The sequence below is a fragment of the Peromyscus eremicus genome, chromosome 6 (assembly GCF_949786415.1).
Source record: "Peromyscus eremicus chromosome 6, PerEre_H2_v1, whole genome shotgun sequence".
Lineage (NCBI taxonomy): Eukaryota > Metazoa > Chordata > Mammalia > Rodentia > Cricetidae > Peromyscus > Peromyscus eremicus.
The window spans coordinates 24,070,668-24,081,048 of NC_081421.1; the positions used below are offsets into that span (position 1 = coordinate 24,070,668).

Here is a 10,381-nt window from a genome sequence, read left to right on the forward strand (position 1 = left end):
TTATTACATTTACTTTTTATTGTATAGATTGTTGACCCATGTAAATTTGAAAGAAAACTGCAAAGAATTGTTATTTGGAGTCAAAATTATATTATTTATTTACTTCAAAATAAAGACTTTAAGTGTGTCTCCTTCAAGACACAGAAAAACATTCAAGTTGATTTTGCTATCTTTTAGGATTCCAGACACTAAATACTTCCATACTTGCAAACTGGATCCATTATACAAATATTCAAGGGATTTCCCTAACAAATAGCTTATTCTATGTTAATGATCTCTGTGATGGTAATTGTGTCAACTGCACAAAACCTAGAATCATCTCGGAAGACAATCTCAATGAGGGACTTTCTACATATTGTTGCCTGTGGTATGTCTATGGGGTATTATCTTAATTAACATGGAGAGACAAAGTCCATCGTGGACAGCATCAGTCTCTAGGCAAAAGGTACTTAAGGGTGTAGGAGTGGAGAATGCAAGCTGAACTCAAACAAGAAAATCAGCATGCATACATTCATTACTGTCTGCTCTTGATTGTGGGTATGATGTGTCTAGTTGTTTAAAGTTCCTACCTTCACTGCCTTACAGTGGTGCACTATACCTGGAATTGTAAGCTGAAATGCCCCCTTTATCCCTTAAGTTGCTTTTTTCAGGGTATCTCATCCCAACAACAGAAATGAAACTAGCACAGTCTGGTTTGGGAGTCTTACAGCTTTTCTCAATGGGAAAGGAATGCCAGATCTGAGCACACAAAAGCAGCCTTGTAATCATGAAAGGATATGATCTATCTCCTCCTAAAGACACTCCTTGATGACTGCCCTGATCAACTACCTCTCATTGCTGATGTTAAATAAATACCTCCCTTCTTGGTACCTTCCCTGACCACCAAGTTAGGCTGGGAGCTCTCTTCTTTCTCTCTCATACTTTTGATTTCTGCTTATCACAAATTCACTTAAATAAATTTTACAAATAACTATCTCCTTAGAACTGTCAAAAACTAGATAAGCACAGATATCAAGTCTGCTTCTTACAACATCTATGGGTACTGACTCTATGTTTGCAAGACATACTCAATGATTTTGAAGGAAAATTCACATTAAATTCTCAATATTCTTGCTGCTAGTGACACTCGAATGGTAAGTTCTAAGGTCTAGGATGTCTAATAGCCAAATACATTTTTTTTTTTGTTTTTTCGAGACAGGGTTTCTCTGTGTTGTTTTGGTGCCTGTCCTGGATCTCACTCTGTAGACCAGACTGGCCTTGAACTCACAGAGATCAGCCTGGCTCTGCCTCCTGAGTGCTGGGATTAAAGGCGTGTGCCACCACCGCCCAGGCCCCAAATACATTTATATGGAAATACAAGTAAAATGTTTAGTTTGAATACATTTCTCCCTCATAGAATTATCTAATAATGTGTTGATGAAGAGTTTTTAAAAATGAACTAAAATCTACTTTTCTTTTACTTTGTATATTTCGTCTTCCCTAAGAAAGTAATCTGTGATACAGTGGAAGCAGGCTCCACATGTCACATGTACAGATTTTTGATTAGTTTTGACAAGTAATCTTGAATTCTTTGTAAGTTTCCATTGATTAAAATTTGTTTCTACATCACATCGTACCAAAATCCATTTGAAATAGAGAGAAAACTAAGTGACTTGGGTCACCTTGATCAGAAACTTAAACATCTCAAACACATTGTTATATATATTTTTACCATGAGGAAAATGTTTCTCATTGAAGATAAAATTTGCACCTTCAACTTCATCAGAAATGACTATCATGACACTAAGGTCATTTAAAATAAAGTTTCTTTACAGATTGATGAAGCAAGTCTTTATTTTCAGCTGTTTGGGAGGCTGGAGCAGGAAAATTGAAAATTCAAGGCCAGTGTGGGCAACTTAGTGAGACCCTGTTTCAAAGGAAAAGGGAGAAAGGACTCTGGGACACAGTTCAGTGTCTTCACCAGCCTGTGTTAGACACTTGGTTCAACCCCTGATGCCCCCATCTCCCTAATGTTTAAAACTAAAGATTTCTAGAGAAATCAGGAAAAATGCTCAAGGCGAACAGAGAACAGACTACTCACATTCACTGTTTCCTCCAGACCTCTTATCCAACTCAGCCTCATCATCCATCCTTTCATGCATTATATCCATGGAATCAGAAAAAAAACATATAATGAGCACAAAGGACCTGTTGCTGAATTATGCCTGGCTTTCAAGGCGGAAAAATGGTGAATAGATCTGAAAGACATGAGTGATCCTATCCCCAAGACATCTCTGTGTCAGCCTCCTGCTCCTTGGCAATAAGAGAAATTACAGTATAAAAGGTGTATCTCATTCACTGCATAAAGTCCATTTAGCTGGGGTACAGTAATCTATGATGTTGTCTTATTTAATGGTTTGAGTTTCCTTTTTTTTTTTTCTCACTTTCTGTGTCAAAAATCATCCTATCTACATATCAGCATCTAATAGCATCAAATTTCAGGTGTTTTTGTAAATATTTTTGACATTTTCAAATGATTCTTTTAACACTTCAACATACTACTTATTTTAGTAACATTTTGAATTGGGGTATGCCATACACCCATGCATTCACACAGGCAAATGATGTACATATTAGCCTAAACAAAGTATTAGTTGACTTAATACAGCAGTTTTTGACAGTTGGGGAACACACCATGTTCTTGTATTCATTCTGCAATAAGAGTTTTATAACTTTTAAAAAGAATATTTAGTAATTTATTGTATATTCACCTTCCTTCTAAGCAGTGTACACAACTTGAGAGCATTGTCTTATGAACTGAGATCTATGTGAATTATGAAATGGCTTGTTGGTTTGTGATATACTTTCTTTTTTAATGAAATAGTAGGCAATAGAATGTAGAGTCAACTACCTGGGCTGTAATTGTAAACATTTAATTCACATTTTAGGAAATTATATATATATATATATATATATATATATATATATATATATATATATATATATAATATGCTACTAATTGTGAGTCACAGCCTAAACAATTTGAAAAGCATTTGTTATGAGCTATCCAAAGTAAGCTAGAATCAGCTCTTTACATTCCATACCTCTTTTGAAATGTCAATATTAAGTGGATTGACACTCTTATTTTTAAATGAACAATTACCAAGTCTCTATGTTTCCCATAAAGGGATTTAAGCAACTTAATTTTAAAAAATTAACTTTATCCTTTTTATATGCCTTTTCAATCATTTTAATGTCTGGCAGAAGATAAACACAGTCACTTAGAACAGATTCGATCAAATTCTATTAACACCCAAGTTCCTTCTCAGAATCCACCCACTCTAAGGATTGCCAACCTTCATATCCCTGTGTCTAGCTTAAGTTTCTTTCATTAGATGCTTCTTTAATCATCTTCTTCAGAAAATGCAGTTCAAGCCTGGGCTTCAGAGTAGATAAAAGCCATCTGCTAAGGCTGGAGTTGTTTTTTTAAGTAAGTGGCAGTGGGTCCTGGAGGGAAAATAAATACTGAAAATGTCCAGGTGCTGGTATCAAAGCTGCAGTTCTATTGATTAATGTGTCAAGATAAATGGTCTGACACAGGCATTCCCCCACCCCCACCCCATCCTCATGCATTCACTGAATTTCAGATGCTATGACATCTTCATAAAGATTCATAACAATTATTCACCTTGGAGTAGTAAAAGATAAACCAGTATAGAAAAGGGGGAAATCTTAATTAAAAGGCCAATTTATCAAAGTATAATCTAATCTGTATTATACTTCACCCTGATTGCGGCTTTCTTTCTTGGACTTAAGGATACATTTGGCTCCCAGCAACACTGAAGCTCATTATAATCATCATTAAAATTACACTTTTCTCAAGTCAGCAGGAGCTGGGTGTCTTGCCCAAGCTGTGCATTCAGCCGCTGGGAAAAAGAACTATCAGGCAGTCCATCAACTGACCCCTTGGGATAAACCTGAATGGGCTCTGATGAGCTTCAAAGGGCACAATCCAAAGGTCTTCCTGACACAGGACCCTGCTGTCTCTTGCTTCCTGTATAAAAGTAGCACTTAAGCTTCTCTAAAGGGCAGAACGGTGTTTAAATGAGTCACAGTCTTGCAGAGCACACACATATGTGAAATATATAAAATAGGTATGCTCCACATAGAAATGTAACATGCAATGTATAAAATATGTATGTGCACCATACATATGCACTCATATGTAAGTGAAATTGCTTATGTGAACAAAACCAGTGACTCATCTTTCCAAAAAACCATACCTTATTTCAGAAATTATAGTGTCCATAATGATTAAGTCTTTTAAACTCCCTTCTGAAAGTGAAAACACACTGTCTATACTAGCTCCGTTACACATTTGCAACGAAAACCAAACCATAGGAGATTTGCTCAATTTTGTTTTCGGCAACTCCTCAATTGTTGTATTTATTTTTTATTGTTTTATAAATATTTTGGATATGCACATGTTTTTATTCCTTGGCCATGTCTAAAATATTCAAAAGAAATATTTATATGACCTGCTATTTTTAGTAGACACCTTCCAACCATCAAGAGTTGAAATGTGTTAATCAAAATCTAATTAAATAAACATACTTTTACAAGTTTAAACCCTTTTCCTTACATCATAACATAAAAGCAAAATAAGCGGAGAAAAGATTTGATTCTTCTTTTTCACTTCAATTATAAACCAGAGCAGTTTGTAGACAGGTTTATATAGTTCCAAAAAAATTTTATCTGCAAAGCCAGATTTACTTAAGTCTTTCAATCCATCTTAGCAAAGTAATGTGAGGAAGCAGAATAAGAACTTGTACACACTGTTAAATACAGACAAAATAATGAGGAAACCGTAGTCAAGTTTGCTTCTAGTATAAGGATTACAAAACCTTCTTCATGATACACAAAAATAGCTTACGGATCCCTTTTCTTTCTGAAATCACAGAAAGCAAACACTCTGAAGCATGAAAACTCTTTAGTAAGTGAGATAACTCACAAATAAAATCGTTCCTTGCCTGTGGAACCAGGAAAGAGAAGAAGCGCTCTGATTTTGTTTATTATTCTGTTGGTATCAGAGTAAGACTTGACAACAAATTTCAAGAGGAAATACTCCATACAACAAATATGTACCTGACATTAAAAGATCCTATACATGGGTCATCCAATGTAGGTGTTTTAATTCTTATTAGACAAAATCAAATCATTTCCTGATTTATAAGCAGGAAGTCACATGGGAATGAGTAGGCAAAAAAAAAAAAATCTGAGAAAACCCTGCAATGCAGGTGAAAAAGGAAAGAAATTCTAACTACTGTGGACTCCAACTGCACAGGACCATCCACTTCTCTATAACCAGTCTCTCACTCACTTTAAAAAGCTACAGTCATCACTTTACTGGATTTCAGGAAGAGGAAGCTCTACAAAGTGTTTACCACCAAAGAACCTCATCTCCTTCACCAGCTCTCCAAAAAGGAAAAGAGAGCTCATACTTAGCTCTCACCATGTAGCCATTCTGGGACTCTCTGGTGCTCAGGACAACACCCTTCTGATCTAAGCTGTTCTATTCTCAGCTTACCTGAGAGTTTCCTCCAGCATTTCTAAACCAATACTGTTAACAATATAAAATAATTTGAGGTACTCAGTTATCTGATTCTGCAGACTTCTCATTTATACCCCTCTTCTTTAAAAAGCACTCCACGAACATCTTATCAATGGGAAATGGAGAGTTTGTCCATTTGCCAGCATGTGTCACTTCCAAGACATTCTCAATTGAGCTAACAATAGAACATAAATAATGTGAGCATTTGTTATAGACTCTGCCATAACCAATCATTATAATCAATTGAAAATTGTAATTTGAAACTAAGGAAGTTAATGGGCTCAAAAGACATGGTATCATAGACTCGAAGTTCAAATCTATTTGTATTAATCTTTGCATTCACAATTCATTCTATCACTTCCACAATTCAATGTTGCCTTTATCTTTTTCCTTTACGAATGCATTGTTAAGACATCTCTTGCTTTTACAGAAGAAATAAAGCATAAAGTAGCAATCTTGAGAAATATGTCATATATGGAATCAAGTGTCCCTTAAGCATTTTATAATATCAATAGGTACATATATAATATACTTCATTAAAAATGAACTAAATAGGGCTGGGCGGTGGTGGCGCACGCCTTTAATCCCAGCACTCGGGAGGCAGAGCCAGGTGGATCTCTGTGAGTTCGAGGCCAGCCTGGGCTACCAAGTGAGTTCCAGGAAAAGGCGCAAAGCTACACAGAGAAACCCTGTCTCGAAAAACAAAAAACAAAAAACAAAAAACAAAGAACAAAAAAACAAAAAACAAAAATGAACTAAATAATATAATTATGGACATAATAGCTACTGCTAACAGTTGGTATTTATTAAGTGTGCACATAAGGTTGTATTCAAAACACTTTCCACCTATTAGCCTATTTAATTCCCACAAGGGGCTTGTGTTGTCATTAACCACAACTTAAACATGAAGGATTCCTCAATGTCGAATGATTGGTCAAAGTCAACCATACAGTAAGCCAGGCAGCTCTCTCTTCAGAGCTCAGGATTATTGATCTGTGAAGGTAGAAAATTACTTATAGTTATTTTAAAACAGCAGTTGTTAGTATTCTAATCACAAGATCTGATAATATAAAGCTAACATTGCATGTCTACAGAGATGTGTCAGTTAGTAAAACTGCCTATTACACAAGCATTGGGACCTCAGTTGGAATCCACGGAATCTGAGTAAAACTCTTTCATGGTAATATGTACATCTGGAATCCCAGAGCTCTGGTTGTGGAGACAGATCTTCCCTGGAGTTCACTGGCAGTCATTATAGTCTAACCAAAAAGCTCCAGGTTCAGTGAGACTCCTTGTCTCAAAAAAAAGGTAGAGATTAATAGAGGGACACACACACACACACACACACACACACACACACACACACACACACGGGTATGAATGCATGTGCACACAGAGCCTCACACATGTGCACACCAAGTAGTAAAAGGCTAATGTTTGTTTCCATCTTTCTCCTTCACTTAGGTCCCCTGACTAATATTTTGCTTCCCAAAGATAAAAAGGGAAAAATGTAGCTTCCACTTCTCTTTTTAACTTCTTAGTGACTCCATCCCCAAAATATGAAAAGAAAGCACTCTTCTGCTCATACATGTAATTCTGAAAAGAAATATAGAAGCAGCAAGCAATAGCATTAATAATTTGTGTTTTCCTAAAACCTTCACTTCTACGTGCATGCTTATACTGGGGAGATGACCCTGAAAAACAAATGCATACTGATTTTTTTTCTCCCAATACATCTTATTCTCTGTTCTTAGCCATAAAGTATCTAAATATTTGCAAAATATCCTGAATCATTAAGCCAAAGCAGTGGATGCAAGGAGACCAGCAAATCTACACACCTATCCTAAAATCAGTAACATCTCTCTGAAAATTTTTGTTTCTGGCTTTTGTTTTTGTCTTGAGAAATTTAGAATATAAATTTTATGGATGTTTCTTTGTATATAAACCCCTAAATAATAAACAAACATATATTATAAGCTTTTAAGTTCTTAAGTCTGATACTCACAGCCAGATTTTCACCTCTTACCCTTGAAGATATTTAGTCTGGCTGATGCATGCATGAAAACAGTTCTCACTAAAATGCCTTTAAGGAAAAACTGCATCTTCAAGACACAGCAGTGACCACGGGTCTATGTTTTCCATGAACTGCTCATTTTACTCTGTCACGTAATTAACTGTTTCTTATTATGCTCTAAGTTTATAAAGCCTAAATTGCTTATCTCTAAACGTAGATACTAAATCCAAAATGAATCAGGTAACAAGGGATTCTATTTTTAAAATATCTTCAGTTAATAAAGAAATTTACAGCTGCAATTAAATTTCCAATTCTTTTAAGATTTCATTAACTTAACCGAACTCAGAGTGCCATAGCACTTTGCCTGTGTTCTGTGGAACATCCAACGGGCCTGTAGAACAGACTTACCACGTACTCAGGAAACAAATCTTAGGAATTCAGTGTTAGGACTCGTTCTTAGTAGATAGGAATTGAAAATAATTCCAACACTTTGCATTGAAAACGTCGTGGTGAGATATATGTAAGTGCTGTAAATGTGGACTGTGCTCCACAGTTGGTACATACACGAGGCATGGAGAAGGTTCCCTACTGAATGTGAGTGGGAATACTGCAAGCAGGATAGTATTAAGTGGAGTGGGAACACAGTGGTAGCCAATATGCAGAGTGAGGTATGATCCAGGGAAGTATGGAGAGCAAGGTGGGTGTGGGGGCTCACATCTGCAAAACAAGCAGCAGGAAGACTGAGGCAAGAGTTAGCAGTTCCCAAACAGAACGGGCTACAGAGGGAGAGTCTGCCTCAAAAAGCTGAAGAGGCAAACAGAACACAAAAGGAAGGCTTATATGCGTTCATTTCTACATGTTATTTTTGTGCTGTGTCCATATGTGTGGAGGTGTGTGCATGAGACAGCATTCAGGTGGAGGTCACAGTACAACTTGTAAGAGTAGGCTTTCTCCTTCCACCATCTGGCCCCAGGGACGGAATTCAAGTTGCCAGGCTCAGCAGCAAAGGCCTTTACTCACTGAGCTAGTTTTCAAACCCCAGAAAATAAACTTTAAAAATATATTTTATTAATTCTTTGAAAATTTCATACATTATATTTTTAACCTATTTACCCTTCTTAGCTCCTCCCCCACCACCCTTCCTCTCCTTCCCATTCAACTTTGAGATTGCTTCTTTTTTTCCCTTTGTCCTCCATCAAGTCCGGTCTGTACTGTGCAGTTAGTCTTGGGCCTGGGGCCTGCTTCGGTGTGTGGTCAGCCTATAGGTGAGGAGGGGGTCACATCATTATAAAAAATGACTCTTCCTCTCCCAGCAGTCGTCACATGCTAAACTAAGTGCACTGTTGATCTTTTCTTTCATTGTATCTGTTTTATGCTTCACAAGAATGATGTACACACATACACTCACTCATATCTGTAAATGGTCTTTCTACCAAAACCCACACCTAAAGATAAGTACATCACCAGTTTGACAGGGCATTCAAAGTATAACTAACTTCAGATGAAATTTTCAATATATTAGTACTGTATTTTATATATATTTACCTTTGAATTCATAAACCTCAGTTTTTAAAATACATTAAATGCTAAATTAAGAAACAACATTGTCATTCCACTCTCATAGTTTGGTACATGCATTTCTTGATTTTCCCTATGCTTTTCTAGGGATATACATACCTACTATAAAGTCAGTTATTAGTTTTGATCATGAATATTCTCCCTCCTTCTCCTTACAAAACCTAGGTCATTATGACTACTTTTTTGTTCATAATTAGGTAAAATTATGTTTTCTAATGTCACTGAATTAGTCCCAGTACCTCCACAACAAAATGCTGGACCTAGCTGGACAGTGCACCCGTGCTGCACAAGGCTGTGGTGGCGTATGTGTCTAAATTATTTAGCATGATGCACAGAACACAGTGTTTTCAATTACTAAAAATCCTACAATATGCTAAACAAGAACAGAAAAGAAGACAACACAACAGAAATTATGGTATTGGGTGGGGAGCCGTGAGAGGGCTGAACAGGTAAAGCATTTGCCACCAAGACTGAAGACCTATGCCAATGCCCAGGACCCACAGGGTGAAAGGAGAAAACTGACTCTAGTAATTTGTACACCACTTGAACACCATGGTGTCACACACACACACACACACACACACACACACACACACACACACTAGGTAAATACTCAGTTTAAAATATATGCTGTAAAGAGCGCTATTTTTCCCTCCCAACACAGAAAACAAAACTGCAAAGATATTAGCTAAAAAGTAAGCCCCAACTGTACAAGATGCCTTAAGTTTCCTGAGGAGTGCATGGCTCTTACAGGTTTTGCAGCCCCAGGTTGATTGGTAGAATAGACAGAGCAAGCTCCTATTTCATCTCCTTTAACAAGCCCTTTACTATATTGACCCTGGAAAAGGATAGATCAGATATTAAGCTGGTATGAACAGACACTGCACTTGATCCTAGCTGGGTGGCCAAGAAGCCATGAGTGCCATTTTTTAATAAAAACAATAAACCAAATACATCATCACCAATAAATCGTTAATGTCTCTGCAATATATTTATGTAAGAACTCTGTGGCCACCTAAGAAGTTTGGGGCCCTGGGCTGTATACTTTAGAAGACCATAGGCATCTTTCCTCCTGCTCCTATTAGGAGATAAAGAGTTTCTAGGACCAGGCAGATGTGTCCACCTGCGGTTTGCAGTCCCTTCTTTGGCTGTTCTCCAGACACCCGTGTCTATTATATTCATGGAGGTATTTTGTCTAA

The 10,381-nt window shown here is 36.8% G+C and overlaps 1 non-coding gene across 1 annotated transcript; it reads right to left on the reverse strand.

Moving 5' to 3' along the window:
• Positions 1–9,913: 9,913 nt before the first annotated feature.
• LOC131913981 (U2 spliceosomal RNA) lies at positions 9,914–10,099 on the reverse strand. The gene has a single exon (XR_009380044.1). It is a non-coding gene; the product is annotated as a U2 spliceosomal RNA (small nuclear RNA).
• Positions 10,100–10,381: the final 282 nt, after the last annotated feature.